At 40.9% G+C, this 21,784-nt stretch overlaps 1 long non-coding RNA gene across 1 annotated transcript; it reads left to right on the forward strand.

Annotated features, from left to right (window-relative positions):
• The first annotated feature begins 13,777 nt into the window (after positions 1 to 13,777).
• LOC125896896 (uncharacterized) lies at positions 13,778 to 14,658 on the forward strand. Its single transcript, XR_007450356.1, has 3 exons — positions 13,778 to 13,881; positions 14,334 to 14,402; positions 14,598 to 14,658. It is a non-coding gene; the product is annotated as an uncharacterized LOC125896896 (long non-coding RNA).
• The last annotated feature ends 7,126 nt before the right edge of the window (positions 14,659 to 21,784 follow it).

The raw sequence follows: 21,784 nt of genomic DNA on the forward strand, positions 1-21,784 counted from the left end.
GTGTGTGTGTGTGTGTGTGAGTGTTATTGTGTCGCTAAAATTTGCAAATTATGAGCTGCAGGTTGCTCTAAGGTTACATTATTTTTTTTCTCCATGTCTCTCTCTCTCTACATATATATATATATATATATATATATAATATAATATATCTCCCTGTCTTTCTCTCTCATACATACACCCACAATGAATATTTGGTATGCATACTCTGACTAGGAGTTAAAAATCAACAAATATATATATTTTTATGGTTGTTTTTCAACAAAGACAAAAAGTCCTGAAGGGGAACAGTGTCTATTTTTATTGAAAATAGAAACTGCCCCAAAAATGATAATGCATCAAAATTGGTGTTGTTATTTATCATTCACATATCACAGACTGTGATAAATAAAATAAAAAAAATCCATCCAACATTTATTATATAGTTAATCTTAATTCATGTTTTTTTCATTAAAGTAACAGTGACTTCATGTAAATAAAATGGCAAATATATTGTGAAAATCCTCAAAAGGAATGAATATTTGATATGCATAATCTGAGAACAAGTTGCTTAAAAGATTTAAGCAAAAAAATGTAGAGAAATATGTTAATATTTAATATTTTTTTGTTGTTCACACCGTTCCGAAGGGGACAGAAGAGTTAAAAATGCAAGGTTCTTATGAAGGTGGTGTGAGCTTATAATTTGAAACTTGTAGACACAAGCCATGTGACCTAATGAAACTTTGACATGTGTGATGATCAAACTACACATCCATATTCATTTGAAATCATGTGACCTAGTGAAAGCTTGAGTGATATGTACTGGCTGCTTTGAGGATCTAAGTGCAGCAAACAGACACAAATATATACTAAGACCTACAAATGTTGAATTAAAATCTGATTGTATACATATGTGACACTAATCATATGTGTATAATAACAGTTGAAGTATGACACACACAGACAGACAGACATAGACGGCCGAGTTCTCAACATGCAGAGAGGGAGAGACGAGAGAAAGAGGACAGAGGGAGGAGAGAGAGACAGAGAGAGAGAGCAGCTTAGCAGCAGCAACATATGTCAGGTTATGCCACAGCCGGCGGGACAACCATCACAACACCCGACACACCTGTCAATATTTACAGTCCTTGTAACTCACAATCTACATTTTTCTTTATTCAATTTTTTTCTATATTATATATTGGTGTATTGTATTGTAGATTGGTGTATTTTGTATTATATATCATATATTTAATCTTTTTTTATAGTTTTCTGACTTACTTTTATTATTGTACTTTATTTGTAAATTTTAATGTCTTTGGCAATATTGTTAATCTACAGTCATGCCAATAAAGCTTATTGAATTGAGAGAGAGAGAGAGAGAGAGAGAGGGGGGGGGATAGGGAGTGGAGTGTGTGTGTGTGTGTGTGTGTGTGTGTGTGTGTGTCTCTGTGTGTGTTCGTGTCTGTCTGTGTGTGCCATACTTCTCCTGTTATTACACACATATGATTATTGTCACATATGTATACTATCAGATATTAATATATACTTCCCACATGTTGTACCACAATAGCCAGAATCATAAGTCAAACTCAATTTTAAAAACTGTAAAGGGTTCTTATGAAGGTGGTGTGAGCGTATATTTTGAAAGTTATAGACATAAGCCATGTGACCTAATGAAACTTTGACATGTGTGATGATCAAATCAAACCTCTGTCGTTTTTATATTTATTTGTTTTAATAACATTGTGCACAAGGACCAGACTGTCAGTCTGTCAGATCAGCTCTGAAATGTTTAATGCTCATAATATGTAGGTCTTATTGTTTACATTTTAAAAATCTTTATGACGCTTCAAAGACGTACTATCAATGACTAATAATCTCTATCAATGATGTTATTAGTCACACTGATGGAACATAATTCCTATAGCCTAATATTGCAAATTATTTGTTAATATTTCTGAGTGAGCAATGGTGCAACATTGCAGAGTCTTTAAATTTACTACATCTGTAACTGAAATACTGTCACTGAATGCTATTGAGTCAAGAAACAAATATCGATCAATCAATCAATCAATATCACAAATCACAATTTGCCTCACAGGGCTTTACAGCATACAACATCCCTCTATCCTCAGGACCCCATGAGACAGAAGGGACGACAGAGAGAGATGCAGGAGAGATGATCATGACAGTAGCTTACAACAACATTAATGAAAGCAATAATATTAAAATTATAATTCTAGCAATTGTGGTACAATATGTTGAATTAATATCTGATAGTATACATATGTGACAATAATCATATGTGTATAATAACAGTAGAAGTATAACACACACAGACATAGACGACCGAGTTAGACATGCAGAGAGGGAGAAAAGGGAGAAAGAGGACAGAGGGGGGAGAGAGAGAGAGACAGAGAAAGGGGGCAGGAGTGGAGTGTGTGTCCAATATGTTGAATTAATATCTGATTGTATACATATGTGACACTAATCATATGTGTATAATAAAAGGGAGTGGAGTGTGTGTGTGTGTGTGTGTGTGTGTGGGTGTCTGTCTGTCTGTGTGTCTCTGTGTGTCCGTGTCTGTCTGTGTGTGCCATAATTCTACTGTTATTATACACATATGATTATTGTCACATATGTATGACAAAGTTTTAGGAATGAGTTTGGTAAATGTTATACTGTCATGTCTGTGTGACCACACACTTCACTCTGACAGTGTGTCAGAGTGAAGCCTTTGTTATGCTAATTAAGGACTGCATGCAGCTCAGACACAGAGCAGAATGGCTTGAAACTTTCTCAAACAAATCCTTCCAGATTCCAAACCGTGGGTCCCATCTTCAATCTGAAAGCATCACCAGATAGATAAATTTGTTCTGAACGCAAACATATAAAGCTTGTATGTCTATGGACTGAAAAATGTCACCTTAATCACAAGTTTACAATGTGTTGGCCCTCATCTTTTCTTCCAGAGATCATCATGAGGAGTTGTGTCCTGCACCTTCTAACGCTTCTAAAATCCAAACTGTTCAAGTTATGACAAAGTCCTTCACAAGTAATGTTCAGCAGGGGTAGAGCTGTAATTTGTGCAAGTTTGAAGCAGTTATGATAAACGGTGTAGGAGCAAATAATTTTTGTTCGACAGAATTTGTGAAAAACATCACCTTACATTCAAATAACATCACACACACAAACACACACACAGGCTTGTGTCTGTCAGAGTGAAGCCATTGTTATGCTAATTAATGACCATGTCATTAGGTGACTTCAAGCTCAGTTTGACTAATAACTAATGATAACAAAATCAGCATGAGGCATTTCACACTACAGCAGCAACACAACCTCACATGTCACCAGCCAGGCACCGCTGTGATAGAAGTTAACCTGCTGCACATTTCTTTGTTACTCAGGACTGTCTTAAGTTACTGAATTTTTGCAGATCAGTCATTTCTTTGAGCATCACTTTTTGTCTTAACGTTCAAATATTACACTGCACAAATTCATTCTCAGCTCAAATCAAACCTCTGTCGTTTTTATATTTATTTGATTTAATAACACTGTGCACAAGGATCAGACTGGCAATCTGTCATAGCAGCTCCCAAATGTTTATTGCACATAATGTAGCTTACAACAACATTAATAAAAGTAATAATATTATAATTATAATTCTGGCAACTATAGTACAATATGTTGAATTAATATCTGATTGTATACATATGTGACACTAATCATATGTGTATAATAACAGTAGAAGTATGAGAAACACAGACAGACAGACATAGACGGCCGAGTTCTCAACATGCAGAGAGGGAGAGAAGGGAGAAAGAGGACAGAGGGGGGAGAGAGAGAGAGAGAGAGAGAGAGAGAGAGAGAGAGGGGATAGGGACTGGTGTGTGTGTGTGTGTGTGTGTGTGTGTGTGTGTGTGTGTGTGTGTGTGTGTGTGTGTCCGTTTCTGTCTGTGTGTGCCATACTTCTCCTGTTATTACACACATATGATTATTGTCACATATGTATACCATCAGATATTAATATATACTTCCCACATGTTGTACCACAATAGCCAGGATCATAAGTCAAACTCAATTTTAAAAACTGTAAAGGGTTCTTATGAAGGTGGTGTGAGCGTATATTTTGCAATTTGTAGACATAAGCCATGTGACCTAATGAAACTTTGACAGTTTGTGATAGAAGTTAACCTGCAAGACAGTGGAGCACAAAGGCTCTGAAGAAGAGGCCGAGTTACTGACATGCAGTAACAGGACACGAGAGAGAGAGAGAGAGAGATGGGGGGACAGGGAGGGAGAGAGAGAGAGTTTGCTGACATATTGACATATCTCACATGTTCACATACTTCCTGTTTGTGGCAGACAAAGTTACAGATTGCACGAAGTATACATAATGTTGTATGCATCAAATACACAGCATTTAATTTTTCTGTCAATTACATCAAAAGAAAGGTGTTTGATGAGACTACTGTGTTGTTGAATGTAACATGTCCTCAAAGATGTATATTCTTTCCTGATGTTTGTAACACTGTTACTGACTTGTACTTGAAATGAGGTGATTTACTGCAACCCTCCAGGTCAGTCTCTTGGGTTCAGAGACATAAAATTGATAAAATACATGGAAATACTTTTAAGGTCATTTTTAAAGTAATTTAAAACCTCATGTGTGTGTGACCACACACATACACACTTCACTCTGACACACAGACTGTCAGAGTGAAGCCTTTGTTATGCTAATTAAGGACTGCATGCAGCTGACACACAGAGCAGAATGGCTTGAAACTTTCTCAAACAAATGCTTCCAGATGCCAAACCGTGGGTCCCATCTTCAATCTGAAAACATCACCAGATAGATAAATTTGTTCTGAACGCAAACATATAAAGCTTGTATGTCTATGGCCTGAAAAATGTCACCTTAATCACAGGTTTACAGTGTGTTGGCCCTCATCTTTTCTTCCAGAGATCATCATGAGGAGTTGTGTCCTGCACCTTCTAACGCTTCTAAAATCCAAACCGTTCAAGTTATGACAAAGTCCTTCACAAGTAATGTTCAGCAGGGGTAGAGCTGTAATTTGTGCAAGTTTGAAGCAGTTATGATAAACGGTGTAGGAGCAAATAATTTTTGACAGAATTTGTGAAAAACGCCATCCTACATTCAAAGACCGACAGCTCACTTCCTGTTGGAGTTAGGTCAGGGGTTGCAGCGCGACATTTGTAGGTCTTTATGAGACGAACGAGACAGTTTTGGTTTGGTCTTTCTAAGTGGTTCCTACCTGTCGCACCGGGCATTTTAGTGTGTCTAGGTGGCACAACAAATCATCAGGAGGTTTTGGCGCACATCACCTGAAACGCGCCATAACATCCAAACCAGTCGAGATTGAAAAGTTACGCACAATAATTGATAAGGACACGTTGAACAATAATCTGTGCGAGTTTGAAGCCGATACGATAAACGGTGTCGGACTAGTTGATTTTTAAAGGAATTTCTTTTTTTGAGGAAAAATCTTACTTTGAAAGGAAATAGCTCACTTCCTGTTGGATTTAGGTCATGGGTGCGAGTGCGTGATTTGTAGGTCTTGATGAGACGAACACGGCTGTTTTGGTTTGATCTTCCTACGACGTTCCTACTGGCTGCAGCGGCCATTTTAGTGGTCTAGACTGATAGGTGGCGCTACAGAGCCCATTTTGGCACTTTTCAGAATAATTTTTTCATTTTATAAAATTTTTCGCCAGTCCTGACATGCGTGCCAATTTTGGTGAGTTTTGGAGCATGTTTAGGGGGTCAAATTCCAGTTGAAAGTCGCGTACGCTGAAAGAAAGAAAGAAACAATAATAATGATAATAATAATAATAATAATAATAATAAACACTACAAGAACAAGAGGGTCCTCGCCCTTTCAGGCCGAGGTCCCTAATAATAATAATAATAATAATAATAATAATAATAAACACTACAAGAACAAGAGGGTCCTCGCCCTTTCAGGCCGAGGTCCCTAAAAATAAAACAGTCTAAAAGTCACTCTGAGGAAGTGACATCATACTCATCACAGGAAGTAGCTGCAGCGTCTCTCTACTAAAGCACTATGTTAGAAACAGTTTGAGCATCAGAACAAGAGAAAGAAGAAGCAGAGAGACAGAATCATGATGGCTGAGTTCAGACAGATTCAAATGTCTTTATTTCTTGTGACGCTGCTTCAGTTTACAGGTAAGAATATATTCTGTGTATCACATACAGTATATGAATGGAAGGCACATCAGAAAAAAATAACTTCAGTAGTATTAAAGGACTTTCTTTGCAAACTGTCTTGTTTGAACAATATACTAAAACATTACAATAACTATGATTACAGTGAGTGAACAATTTCCATTTATTGTCAAAGGGATGATGATACATGGAAACTGTCCCTGGTGTTAATTTAGGATACTTCAGGTCAGTGTGAGCTTCATACCAGCTCATGTCGGCCATGAGTGAGGGAGGTGCCCACATAAAGGCAACAAGTGACCAATGAGAGAGTAGGAAGATGATGGTTATGATGAGGAAGTGACACTTTATTTAGTACAACATTTGTCTTTAAGAAGAAATTTATTTAGAGACTGACAGGTAGAGGAAGCAGACAGAGAGGCACGATGGCTGAATTCAGATGCCTTGCCACTCCGACGGCCCACAGGCCCAGAGGGTAGTTGAACACAAACCACATCATTTACACAGCTTGTATGTTACATGGGCTACTCATGCCGCATATCTTTGGAAAGCTAAGATTCTTGTGATTCAATTGATGCCAACCATTTCAAGATATAATCATCACAGCAGGTACAATCAACGCCTTTGTCAGACTACAAACAAACACTTACAAAGCTGACATGACTCACCAATGAAGCCTCATAGTCATCATCCAGTCAAAAGTATTTCCACAAACATGGTCTTGTTACGTTCACAAAGGTCCAGTCGATCGAATCCAGTGAAGTATTTAGTCCAAAACACATTATTATACCAGTAAATATCCACAAAGGATCAGCTGGGAAACATCACATTTATTCACTTTACATGGAGCTACAGTTAATACTGAATCATGCTAAATGTTTGCCGAATGTGTTAGTATCTCTTAATAAGTCATCAGAAATCAGAAATCATCTTTAGAAGGAGCAGATGGTACCTTAAGCTAGCTCGGGACATGTTAAGCTAACCATATTTTAACGTAGCAAGGCAAGCTAATTGCTGGCGTGCACGGTTGCTTTGAGATGGCTGTCAGAGATGGCAGAGGTATGATCACATGATCCCGTTTGAGCAAAAACAGGTGGTGTGTTCCACGTTTTATTCCCCAGTTGCTCTTGGAAAGAAGAAACAAACACTGTAAACAAACTGTTACCAGTGGAAATCGCCGGTTTTGGTTCAACGCCAGAAGTTGCACCCATAATTCACGCAAGGTATCATGGGGGCTAGGAATAAGGTGGATAGCCAATGAAATTCTGAAAACAACGGTATGCTGTTTTACGAGGTGGAACCAAAGCTGAAACAGCTAATCGCATGCATAACACAAAGTACAGTGTTGTGCGTCAAGTGCAAAGAGTGCAGAGGAAGTCTGAAGTTAGCCCACAGTGTCACATCGAGGTCCGTTTAGAAAACAAAGGCTGACGGCTGCTGCTAGGCCGGACGGGTGATAGGATGGTTTTCACTGCAGCCTCTTTCCTTTCATTATCTTTGGTATTTGTTTTGTAGAGTTGATAGGAATAGAAGGAGTCAGTGTAGGCTACCCTTTTGTCAGCCATTATGGCTTCAGGGGCAAGGGGGGTTGGGGATGAGGGTGGTGGGAGCCGGGGGAAGGGAAATTCTGAGCAGAAAAGAGTTGCTTCCGGCGAGAGACCAGACACTGAAACGCCAAGAGCGGGAGAGAGTAAGGTGCAGAAAGTCATGTCTGAGGAGCTTACTGTCCTGTTTAAAGTTACAAGTCAGGGTAGGGGAGACACAGGGTTTAAGGCACTGCACCCTTAAAGTAACATCTTCCCTGGAAAGTAAGCTAGGTTAGGGATTTCAGGCAACGGTACGGTCAGATGGCCGTCTTAAAGTCTTCTGTGTGGATCAGAAACAATATGAGGCAGCTTTGAAGATGACTAAGCTGGTGGATGTGAAGGTAGAGGTGGTTCGTAGGCAGATTCAGGGAGTGAAAGGAGTAGTTTATGGAGTGTGCGCCCGCCTGACTGATAAAGAGATTTTGGAAAATGTGAAGGGGGGTCGAGTGACTGAAGTCATGAGATTTAAGCGTAGGGAGGGAGGTGAAGGCAATCCTGTGGTTCTGCTAATGTTTGCGGACAGTGCTCTCCCGGAAAGAGTGTATATCGGGAGCATGGCATATAGAGCAAGAGAGTATGTAAGACCTCCTTTGCGGTGTTTCAAGTGTCAGAGGTTTGGGCATGTTTCCAGAGCCTGTAGAGGAAAGCAAAAGTGTTTGAAATGCGGCAAGGATCATGACATTAAAGAGTGCAGAGCAGATGGCTTTAGGTGCTGTATCTGCGGAAGAGATCACGCTGCAACTTTTCATGGTTGTGAGCACTTTGACAGAGCTAGACGGGTTCAGACAGTGAGGGATCAGTCCAAAATGTCTTACGCTGAAGCAGTCAAGGCAGTTTGGAGGGAGGAGGGAGGCAGTCGTGCAAGTGCTCTGAGTAAAGCGAGATTAGTGGGGGGGAGTCAGAGTGCGCCCCCTTCAGTCTTGCCAGTTTTTTCTCAGGATGTTCCGATGTTCAGAAGGGAATCTTTCTTAGCTTTCATAGTGGATGTGTTTGTGGGGGCTAGAGGTTGTACTTCGAGGTCAAGCGTTATAAAGCTGGTTGTTGACGCAGCACAAAGGTTCCTTGACACAAAGCAGTTACCAAAGAAACTACACGGGTACATGTTTGAGAAAATGAAGGGTAATTCACAGGGAGTGAGGTCCGAAGTCAGTGAGTCGCCCGTGGGGTCGGATGATGCTGGTTATTAGTATTTTAATGTTTTATATCTTACAGTGGAATGCTCGGAGCTTGATAGCAAATGGACAGGAACTGAAGAGGTTTGTCGCTGCATTTAAAGATGCGCCAGAACTGATATGTATTCAGGAAATTTGGTTGAAGCCCTGTCTTGATTTTGTAATTCCAGGATATGAGTGTTTGAGGAAGGACAGGCCTGATAAATCAGGTGGAGGGTGTGCAACATTTATTAAAAATGGACTTCAGTATAGAAAGCTTGAGCTGTACACTAATCTTGAGGGTGTGGCTGTGGAATTGTGGAATAGCAGCAGCTCAGTAACTGTGGTGAATTTGAATAATCCCTGTGAACGCTTAATTTTGTCTGATTTAGATGGGATAATGGCGCAGATCAAGGGTCCTAGTATATGGGTGGGGGATTATAATGCTCATAACCCCTTATGGGGCAGTAATAAAAGGGATCACAATGGAGTGGTGGTAGAAGATTTTATAGATAAGAATGATTTGGTTGTGATAAATGACGGGAGGCCTACCAGGTTCCATTTTTTAAGTAACACATGTAGTCATATTGACTTATTGTTTGCTTCATCTAATTTAGCCAGAGTAGGAGAATGGGATGTATTACATAGGTACACTATGGGCAGTGATCATTTTCCAATTCTTGGTCGGTTGGTAGAGAATTGAGGTGGAGGATCAGGGTGTCTAATTTCTCTCGGGCTGACTGGGAAGGCTTTCCATTGAAAGCCCAAAGGTTAGTTAGTGAAGTAGACAGCGATGGCTCAGTGGATTCTTGGAACGCTTCCCTGAGTGAAATGATCCATAAGGCAGCTCAGTGTACTGTTCCCATGAAACAGAGTCCCAAGTCCCATGTATTGGTCCCTTGTTGGAACAAGGACTGTGATGTAGCCGTAAGAAATAGGAATAAAGCGTATAGACAATTAAGAAGGCACCCAATGGCAAGTCACGCTGTAGAATATAAAAACACAAGGGCAATAGCAAGGAGAGTAATAAAGAATGCAAAAAGAAACTGTTGGAGGAGGTTCTGTGGAACATTAGGACCTGAGACCCCAGCAAGAGACCTGTGGTCAGCTGTGCGTAGGATGTCAGGGAGTGACAAAAAAAGATCTATGCCAGTGTAGTGTTGCACGGTATACCGGTACTAAAATAGTACCGCGGTTCTAGAGTATTCCAAACGGTACTATACTGCATTTGGAAAATGCCAGTACTTTGAAATTGATTCAATTCATTAATTTAGTTCATTTATTTTACTCATTTATGCACACAAACACCTTTCTTGTTCCTACTGGAGCACAGATTGCGCAAGTGGTGTGTGTGACAACACCTGTATCAACATCCGCAGCTGGTGCACGTGAAGAAAGACAAGAGAAAGTCTGCCTCGCAAAGGGAGACAACACGCAACACATGGTTCTTGAACTGGTTCCACTCAAGATTCTGGGAAATGTGATGTTATCTAACAAACCAGCCTGCATTTCCACCAGTTTTGAGGGGGACCATTGTAATCGAGGATGCATCATCAACAGAGGGCATTGCACTATGCACAATGGCAGTAAACAGTAATAGCAAGATGGTGGATTGTATTGATCACCTGCAAACTTTTGTTCTGTTATTACAGATTTTTTATCCAAAAAACAAACATAAACTGACTATTACTGAAGACTCCATCCTCTTTTCCAACCTGTAAATTATGACACGCCACTGATGTCATCATAGTTTGCACTTGAGGTCAAGGAAAACTTGGAACCAACCTTTTAGGTCCTGAACTCATTTATTTTTGGTCAAAATGCTCCAAAATGTTCACATTTAGATGTGCGAACTAGAATGGAAAATGGTGGTGGGATAAGGGGGTACCAGTCAAACCATCCATTTCCAGAGATTTAGACAAGGATAGACCATTCACCAGTTTCCTCCACCTTAAACTTTATGTTCCAAGAAATCTACCAAAAGAAATTTGAAGCTATAAAACCCAGCGCTCCTCTAGTAGTGAACCCTCCCTCTGCTGCAAAATACAAATTAAAAATGCAACCAAAATGACTTTCAATCAGTGAAGCTTCTTTAAGAGGTGCTCATGGTGGATGTGTCTCGAGTATGGTGTGTAACTGTAAAGGGAGGTTTCAATAACTGCTACTGGGGAATATTACTGACCCAAATCCACATGCGGGCAGCAACTGTCAGTGTGGATCATACAATAATGTATTAAAACACAAGTTAAAGCAGTTAAAAAAACAAGTAAAAAAAAAAAAAGAGTCCAAGTCTGTAAGGGAGAATAAAATGTCACCAAGCCCTGGTTCCTGTGTTAACAAGGGTCCATGCAGGGCCTAGGAAAGAACAGTCCATTCCCAGCTTCACGCTGTAGTCCCTCCTCATCCAGAGGCTTCTTCAACTGGTGGAATCAGAGGATGGTATAAATCAGCAGATTTATCAATCTCAGTGCATCTAGAGTTCATAAAAAAGATAGAATTAAGCTATAAGAGCTATATAGGAGGAGTCAAAATTCCTTCAACACTGCAAATTAAATGACATACACTTGCACCCTGTAAAAGCTTAGAGAGCTCCCACCTACAAATAGTGCCGCCACCAGGACTAACCACACATACATCCTCTGACACATACATCACCATGTGACAGATACACATGACCTCCCACAGTAATGTAATATAAATGTAAACACATCTCAGACAGTGTTAAAGGTCCCCTATTGAGAAAAGTCAGATTTCCACATCTTTTTTAAAATAAAGCGGGTGCTATATAAATACTGTGAAGGTATCAAAACACTTAGTCCTCAGAGTAATGCAAACAGTTTGTGTTCAGAAACTGTAAGCGAGCCGTCAGGATTTCTGTGAATTTGTGATGTCACAACCATACTAAACATGAACATTTGAAATGGCTGCTTTTGTATTTCTTATTGTAATGTTTTGCAATGTATGTGACATCAGCTGACAGGAAGCAAGCCAAAATGTCTTATAACCACTAAGATAGACAGCAGTTTATCTTTGCTGTTTGCAACAGCTTCAGTAGCATTATATTGCCACATGAGGAAGTGACTCTTTAACCACAACTGATATCTACTGCTTTCCTGTGAAGGACACACCAGAACAGCAGAGAATACATAGAAGAGGCACGATGGCTGAATTCAGATGGATTAAAACATCTTTGCTTCTGATACTAGTGCTTCAGTTTACAGGTAAGGATTCACCTCCGTTTAACAAATGCATTTGTTTTCCTTTATTTTCAAGTTAAGCTCTCTGTTAGGTGTGGCTCTGCTGCATCTCTCTGCTCAGACAACATGTTCATGCCAGTCCTCATGATTGTATGTTCTGTAGTTATTTGGACATGATATTCATATCTATTCTGTGGATCTACTACTCTATTTCATACACAATGGACCCAGCCTTTCACCTCCCTCGGCAGCCTTACATTGCAAACACAAGTGAAGCTCACTGTATGCTGCTGAATAATCTATGGCACTTTTTAAAAGTTGTGTTTTTACACGCATGCCTTAAAATGTAATTAAGTACTCTGATTTTAGTTTATTTTCCATATTTTTCTTTTATTTTCTCAACAGCAACACTTGGACAGTACACCTCCTTCATTGTCAGAGTTGGAGATGAGGTCACTTTGCCTTGTAGGCCTCACAATAAGGCAAAAGATCGGGATAAATGTGGCAGTACTACCTGGTCCTTCAGTTCAAGATACTCAGAAGGAGACCTGGTTTTTCATGGACAGATAAATGAAAACACAAAAGCAGACAGACTGAGTGTTACAGCAAACTGCTCTCTGGTTATAAAGAAGGTCACAGCTGAGGATGCTGGTCAGTACATCTGCCAACGCAAATCAAGAACAAATCAGGTTATTCTGTCTGTTGTTACCAGTGAGTATTTCCATCATAATGTTTTCAGCTCAAACTGTCTTGTTAGAACAATATACTGAAACATTACAATAATTATGATTACAGTGATGAAGTTCATTTTACTCTTGTTGTCTTTCTCTCACAATATCTCCATCTTCACCAGTGACTGAACGTCAGGACAATGATGAGGTGACATTAACCTGCTCAGTGTCACCATATGGAAAATGTGAACACACAGTGACGTGGCTGAATGAGGATGAAGATAACAATGATATGATGACATCACAGTCTGACTGCTCAGCCAGTGTGACGACTTCTCTTTCTGAGTCAAAGCATCGTGAGTTTTTCATGTGTGAAGTCACTGATGATGTCAGCAGAAACACGAAGCAGTTCATCTATTTGGACTCAGTCAAGAAAACAGGTGAGAATCTGATGAGCTGACGTGAAAAATAACAACACCTTTATTTTATAAATGTTAAGATGATGTCACTCTTTTTCATTTAGTAACTGCAGATGGTAAACGTAAGATATTTTCTTTCTTTTTTTTTGTTTTCTTATTACAGGGGAGGATGAAAAAACATCTACAAGTAAGCCAACAACAACAGCAACTAAACCACCAGCAACAACAACAGCAACTAAACCACCAGCAACAACAACAGCAAGTAAACCAAAGTCAACAGTTACAGACAATACAATATCAATAGACAATAATACTCTAGCTCAAGGACAGGGTGACTTAATCTAATAATATTTATATGTTTCAAAACTCATGTACCATTCTCTCCTCTTGTAGCTCCTGTAGATGTTTTTTTAAAAAAGAAAGCTGCAGCTAAAGGTTGTTGAGATAAGTTTCTCTTTCCAGGTTGGTGGTGGTTCATTATTTTGCCCGTGGTTTTAGCAGCGTTGTTTGTCGTGGTGCTCATCAGATGGAAGAGAAGTAAAGGTGAGAGCGTTCACTGATGACCTAAATGTTCTGATAAACATGCATTCTCACCGTGGAGCTAAATTTGACTCCCATCTTTTGTCTGTCTATCTTTTTATGAAACAAAACGCAAGTGGACGCAAACACTGTGAGTGTTAAAATGAATCACATTTTATACATTTGACCGCTGACTGGCTGTTATCAGGCCATTATATGAAACTTTCTGCCAGAAAGATCTAGCATGGGCCTTAATCCCATCTGCGAGGAAGTCTAAGCAGAGAGAGGGGGCGTAGTGGTGGTGCACAAACACAGGACTTTCCCCCAGCAGACCGAGGTTGTAGTCCCATGTGAAGCTGATATTTACGCCAACCACACTTTTTTTCCTAAACCTTACCAAATCATTTTGGTGCCTAAACCAAAGAAGAATGAAAGAAAACCTACAGAATAGGTTACAACCATTGAATGGGCTGATAACAGCACTCTATGAAAAAAATAAGGGCGAGACCAGAATAGAAAAAAGTTGATTAGAATATAACCAGAATAGTCAATCTGTACATATCCATGTTACTGAGCAGTCATTATGTTGTGTTCATTGTGTAGGCTGATCCTGAGGATGGTGTTTCTTACACCTCTGTCAGTTTCACCAAGACGACCAACAGTAAAGCCCAGGTAAGCTGTCTGACTGGTTACACTGTGTCCAAACTGGATGCGAGTATCAGACTGTCGCACTGCATGGGGTGTCTGACAGGAGTTCAGCTCAAAACGGCGTCCTGCCTTGCATCGCGTCACTTGTGGGCAGTTAGGACATTAGATCTAGTTGTGATTCTGTGTCAATTTGTCATGCTGTCCCCCTTTTACTCCCAGGTTCAAGGAAATGTTGGTGACGATGAAGGTGATGCAGTGACCTACAGCACAGTGAAAGCTTCCTCTTCTGCTTGAACCTTCGTTGATTTCAGCAACTTCTACGCCACCACCAGCCAACCAAACATAAATCTGACACACAGTTCTCCAGGCTGCATGTAGGCCAACGAGCATGCCTTGAAACAGTAGATGAATCTTGCAGGTCCACTAGATATGCTGTTACCCATCATAGCTTTTTTTGCAAAGGTTTGCAGAAACATTCGCGTGTATCTTCAGAAAATAATAACATAGTAGTAACAGTACATTACACATCCCTTCAATGTGGCTTTCTAGCTTAGCATGTTGTTAGCTGATGGTGCTAGCTGGTTATGTTGTAGGCAGAAGTTTGTCCGTTGGTTGCTTTGTTGCTTGCGAAGGTGAAGAAGCTGAGGAAGTTTGTTTGGTTTAAAGGGTCAAGCAGCCTGCTACCAATGAATGCAACTTGCTAGGTAGCTTAACGTGGTGTTAGCTGGTGATACAGGATAGATATGTAGCCTGATTCAGAGGGCACAGTGTGAAGGTACAGGTAAAAGGGGATGGGGTGGTTCTGTTGAGCTCTCTCAGTGTTGTGAGTCCATCTCAATTATACATCAGTTATTTAGATGGACTAAGGAGACTTGCCTGCACTCTTACACTCACGCAAGTTGAAACCATGCTCCTCTTTGTTCTCTACAAGATCTTCCTCAGGGTCCTGTATATAGAAAGCTGGAGACCTCCTTTGTGCCCTGCAGTGCAGGATTTTTGTCTTGCAGCTGAGTATTTTTGCCTGAGTGTGCACAGTTGCTCCCTCTTCTGTAGAAATGTGAAAAGACATCATTTATAGCCATGCAAGGAAAAGTTTCTAATATCAGAGAAGTTGCTAAATAGTGAGTAGGCCTATTGGTAAGATTAGTGGAACCAATTAAACAGTGACTGTGACTGGCAGTCAGATAAAACTCCCTATTAAGCCAGTTAGACCAGCCATTGCCACCTAGCTTAGGTAGATACAGTGTAGATATAAGGTCATCTCAAGTCTGCTTGTGTGAGAGCAGAATTTAAAGGCAACTTAAAGATAAGTTGGATCAATAATAATGGATGATATCTTTAAATATTCTTATTGTAATTTTTTCTATTTTCTTGGCTGTTTCAGTATTTTGTCTTTCTTTGATTGTTGTTATGCACCAAAATACAAAATATAAGGCAAACTCCTTGTATGTGGAACCATAGTTGCCACTGTCATGCATTCGCCATGAGAGTCACGCAATTGGTTGATTTCCCACGGTCTTACGCCACATCTCCCATTTCTCACTCGAAAAAAACCTTACCTACAATGACCAATGATGCTCTCCTGGTAGTAAGAAGGGGAAGAAGAAATATTTCAAGTCTTGCATTTCTGACCTCCAGGTATGTTGGCATGTGTGTGTTGTGAAGTAGTTAGTGCTGAGCTTTTAAATCTTATATCTAGGGGCATGGGTAGCATAGTGCATAGTGGCCCATATACAGACTCTTGTTGCAACAGTCATGGGTTTGATTCCGACCTGCAACCATTTTCTGTATGTCATCCTCCCATTCTCTCTTTCCCCATTTCACTCTGTCCTATCCATTAAAGGCGAAAAAGCCTAAAAAATAACCTAAAAAAAAACAACTTTACATTTAGTTTCTTATATATGTTGTGAGAGCATGTAAAGGCATGTGGAGAGTTTTGTAAATGTCAAAAATGCTAAATTAGCAGCAAAGAGTACTTTATGTTAGCAGCTAAATTAAGATAGTAGCCTATTGCTGTAGCAGCCATCCTTTCAAGCAGCTGGGCAGAGATAGAGATAGGCGAAAAATTCCGCTGTCATAAATTTTGGGTGCTAACTGAGCATATGCTCATTGATGGACATATTTAGCAGAATTGAGCCATTGTTTGTTTATGTGATTGAAATTATGTGATTGGAATTGCACTTACGAGTTCATGTGGTAGGCACCACACTAAAATGGTGTAAAACAAGGCAGATTAGAAACATGATTCATGACAGTTGCAAGAGACAAATTTATATTAATATTGACACAGCATTTATTTTTTAATATAAATTTATGTCCGTGTAATAGGCCACATTATGTTAAATGAAGATTTTGTGGTTACCAGTTGTATTTGGTAAAGAAAAGAAAAATGAAGTATTAAAACATTATTGTCTGATATTAATAGATAATAATTAATAGGTATTAACGTGTAGGCCTAAACGACAAACTGTGGTCGGCCCTGCTGAATCTCACTCCAAGGTTTTGAAAAGTTGGCAGCCCTGTGGAACCCTACATGGCAATAAACCTGATTCGGATTTCTTTTAAACAAAGGTGACTTTTCTTTATTTTATGTTTATTTTTATAATTTCCAGACTAATTGCTGTTAGTACTTGTTGTCCAAAAGTGTTTGTAGTAAGAAAAGATAATGTAAAAAGTACAAATAATAACTAAACATTGGTGTCCTGTTTAAAAATAAATGAGTTTTCCATAATAAACTTGCTGCATCTCTGTTCAGTTTGTTGTGAACGTCCTGGTATAAAAGTGTCCAAAGAAAGAAAGTAGGATGTAAGGTAAGACTTTCTATGAAAACCACATAATGCATCATGAGGGCATTCATAGTAAGTTAGGATACATTCATAATGTTCTATTACCCCTTTTTAACAGTCATGGGCTGGCTTGGCTTGGTTTGGTTTGGTTTGTTTGGTTTGGGCTGTCAGCCCACAACAACAGGGATTTGCATTTCCATTACAACAGGGCTACCTTCTTGAAGGTGTGTCTTAAACTGATGATGGCTTGTCTAAAGCCCAGTTCACATGACACGATTTTCACCCCGATTTTGCGTCACGGAGACTATCGTAATCTTTTGAGTGTTCATACCTGGCGACGTGTGTTTCTGTCATCGGGAGTCTCGCCAACTGCGTTACAACCTGTGTGTGCACACCACAAGATTTCTCCACCGAGCCCTCGTCGACAGAGCCCCAGATAACGTGGTGACATCACCGAACTACGTTTTTTAACTTAGACATTTCGTAAAGACATGGATATTCTTCCCGGTGTTGAATCAGATCTGCCTCCAGGGCCTGGGTTCAAACACAACGCGCGGTAACACTTTAGTGATCCTGTGGACGCCGCCATTGTTGCTGTTGCTTCCCGGCTTGTCAGTGTTGCCAGATCTTGGGAGAGAAACAAGCAACCAGGGCTATGGAAACAAGCCCAAAAGAAGTGACTCCCCGCCCAAAGTTGCGGCTAATAAGCAGACCTGGCAACCCTGCGGCTTGTCTTCACATTTTTTCCATCCTCCTGCGTGGTGAAGTGGGACGTATCCTGCCTCTCATTTGCTGATGCTCTTTGTCAGTCGTGTCAAACAAAGCTTTCTAGCATGCCAGATATCCAGTCCCAGTCACAGACAAGGGGGGTGACTCGCTCATAGACTTGTTAACACATGAAGACTCGTCGTGGCAGACTATTTGCCGACTCACCTCCGACCCAACGTGGCTCTCAAGATCCTCTGCGACGTCAAAATCGTGGTGAAAATTGTAGAATGTGAACTAGGCTTTAGGTGATGACCTTTAAAAGCAGAGTGCTGATGGCTAAAGTCCCTGTTATTTTTGCTGCATGCGTTGTTCCACAGCAGGGCAGGAAAAAGAAGTTTGCCTGGTGGAGGTGAGCTGTTTGCAGAGATGCTGATGAAGAGCCTGTTGTCTGCAGCTCTTCATCAGCATCTCACTGTGGCTGTTTCTGCTTGTACTCTTCCTCCCTGCAATATTATTACATTTGTCTTAATTAAAGTAAAGCCACTAATACAGTTCCGCTAATTCAGTAATAAACATTTTTAAATTCCTATAGAGTCTTAAAAATAAAAGTCCCCCGTTATTTTGTTATGTAATACTTTTATTGTGAAGCAAGCAGCAAAATAAGGAAATGTTGAGTTTTCCAGCAGCAGCTTAACACAACTTCTAATATGGCAGAACATGAAACAGTAAAATAAAGCAGATATCGAAAGTGAAAACAGGAAGCAGGAGAGAAACTAAACTCCAGACTACAGAGATTCAGTTAGAAGCTCCAGACGTACTAAGAGCTGAACACACAGAGACTTTTAAAAACGCCTTCCTCTCTGGTGTCCTGCAGACAGAGGTGAGTAAGGTCTAGCAATACACAGCTTGTTTGAAGGGGAGGATGGGGGTCATTGGGGGTTGGCTGCGGACGGCGAGATGTCACTGCTACCCACTCGAGGGCAGGCGGCCCGGCTTTTGGACCCACTCTAGAGAAGGTCCATCTCCAGTGCTGCTTGGCATGGCACGGCGTGTCTAAACTGACAATAAATCAACACCAGTTATGTTATTATTGCGACATATTTTTTTGAAATATGATCCATCTGAAGCTCAGGTTTTGTTTAACTTGAGCAACTCTCACTATTCTTATACATATTTTAAGAAGCTACAAATTATATTTAGCTATACTATAAGCCTGAAATGCTTGGAAATCAGAGAGGGGAGAGTTGTTGCTATGGGAATGTCTAGTCTGGTCACATTGGTGTAAGGTTTTTCAGAACATTGTAGAACAGCGTATTGCAAGTAGTTGCAGGTTACAGCCTGTCACAAATCTTTGGTCTGAACTGGACTTTAGTCCCTCCCATCTGAAATGCAAGAGCAGAGGAGGCAAGGAAGAGACACTAGGAGAGAGGAGTGGAAGCAACATCAGTTTACCAAATGAGACATCTGTGCTTTGGTGCCCTCATTTTAGACTGACATCAATCAAATATGATGTGTGGTACAGCTTCAGTCTCTTTAATATGTCATTGATACTGAAAAGACTTCTGCAAAGGACACACCTATATATCCTTGCTCATAGCTCCTCTGACAAGCCTCCTCTCTCCTAGAGATGTATTTTATTCATCCTTCAAAATGGTGTGCAGAGATCGACAGGCAGGAGGACGGTGGAGAGTGGAGACGAGGAAGCACAAAATAGAGAAATGAAAAGACCTCCTTGTGTCCCTGCTCACTTTGCACAGGCCATATACCCTTCTGTCAACCCTCAGACTGCGATTCTTGAACCATCCACTAGATGTCCTCAGCCTTCTTACCAGTCTTGGTCACCTGACATCCCCTCTCACCTACACACCTGTTCCTACTTTCCTCACCAGCTGTGCAGTGCATAGACCAGCCTCTTTCCCCCAGTCAGTGGACAGTTTGTTAGAGTTCTGATGTCGCTCATCAAGCCTCTGTTTCTCTGTGATCTGAATCCTGTGACCTGAAATCTGTCTCTGCCTGTCTGCATCTGTTTCCTTCCCCTTTCTGGGTTGCCATTCTGTGGATTCTCACTCTCTTTTATTTGGACTTGCTACTAAACCTAGTATGTATGTACATTCACTTTTGTCACTAAATCATTAACTTCTCCTGTTTGCCTCGACTGCTGCATTCCAGTTCTTCATCCCTTATTTGAGGTGCCTTTGCAGACATTTTCGTAACTCGAGTTAGTTCTGTACTCATCATCATTGTTATTATCTGCTAGCAGTGCTGGGGTCTTGATGACCCTAAACATGAAAACAGTTTGCGCCAGCAACTGAGTTACAGTAGTTCAGTGTGGAAGAGACAGTTCAGTCAGACACTTAGCAATGTGAACCCTCCCAGCTGCTACAGTATCACCATATTGCACCACAGACATTCATTCATTCATTCATCTTCTAACCACTTCATCCTCTTGAGGGTCGCGGGGGGGCTGGAGCCTATCCCAGCTACATCGGGCGAGAGGCAGGGTACACCCTGGACAGGTCGCCAGACTATCGCAGGGCTGACACATAGAGACAAACAACCATTCACGCTCACATTCACACCTACGGACAATTTAGAGTTACCAATTAACCTAGTCCCCAATCTGCATGTCTTTGGACTGTGGGAGGAAGCCGGAGTGCCCGGAGAGAACCCACGCTGACACGGGGAGAACATGCAAACTCCACACAGAAGGGCTCCCACGCCCGGGATCGAACCGGCAACCCTCTTGCTGTGAGGCGAGAGTGCTAACCACCACACCACCGTGCCGCCCGCACCACAGACATCAAGAGTGAAATTCTGGTGGGTGAAGAGTTTGACTCTTCACCTGTCTGTTCATGTGTGCTGTCAAACATCACCATGAATCCTGTCTGGTTTCTAACATCTAAAGGAAACAAGTGGCATCATTGCAAACATTTATTTTAACCAACAATCTTCACACCTTCAACTTCCTTAGTCGTCGTCGTCGTCGTCGTCTTTTCAGCAAAGCTCAGAAAGAGCTTCCACCCTCAGGCCACAAGGATACTGAATGAAGACCCTGTCTAATACTAAACACTGATATTTATTTACTACATTATTTGAACATACAGATTGATAGAACTGAGAACTACATGTCAGTCAAATCATATTCACAGTTTCATGTTACATATGAATTGATTGATTGATTGATTGATTGATTGATTGATTGATTGATTGATTGATTGATCTATACTTAGAATGTATTTGTGATGGTAAGGGGTGTGGGGGGCAGCAACTTCTCAAGGTGACGGTCAGATTATTGCTGAAATAAGATGACCGTCACCTTGATAGACTATCCACCAGCCACAATTAAAACATCCATCCATTTTCTAACCGCTCATTCTCTTGAGGGTGGCGGGGGGGACTGGAGCCTATCCCAGCTGACATTGGGTGAGATGCGGGGTACACCCTGGACAGGTCGGCAGGGCTGACATGTAGAGACAGACAACCATTCACACTCGCATTCACACCTATGGCCAATTTACAGTCATCAATCAACTTATCCCCAATCTGCATGTCTTTGGACTGTGGGAGGAAGCACGGGGAGAACATGCAAACTCTGCACAGAAGGGCTCCCTCATGGCATTGAACCAGGAACCCTCTCGCTGTTAGGCGACAGTGCTAACCACTACACCACTGTATCACCCTCAATTAAAACATCTGATGCCACATTTTGATTTTTGGAGCTGGACGGTTCACTAGGTGCACTTTTGAAAGCAATATACCATTCAGATATCATTGCTTCACACAGATGCACTTTGCTCTCACTAACAAACAGCTGCTCCTCTCATCCATCGATCTGATCGGATCAGCTCTGATAGGATAGACTGATCAGTTACCCACCCCGCTACTCAAAACTCCACAAACTGCCACTGAGGG

The sequence above is a fragment of the Epinephelus fuscoguttatus genome, linkage group LG11 (genome assembly GCF_011397635.1).
Source record: "Epinephelus fuscoguttatus linkage group LG11, E.fuscoguttatus.final_Chr_v1".
NCBI classification, from domain to species: Eukaryota; Metazoa; Chordata; class Actinopteri; order Perciformes; family Serranidae; genus Epinephelus; species Epinephelus fuscoguttatus.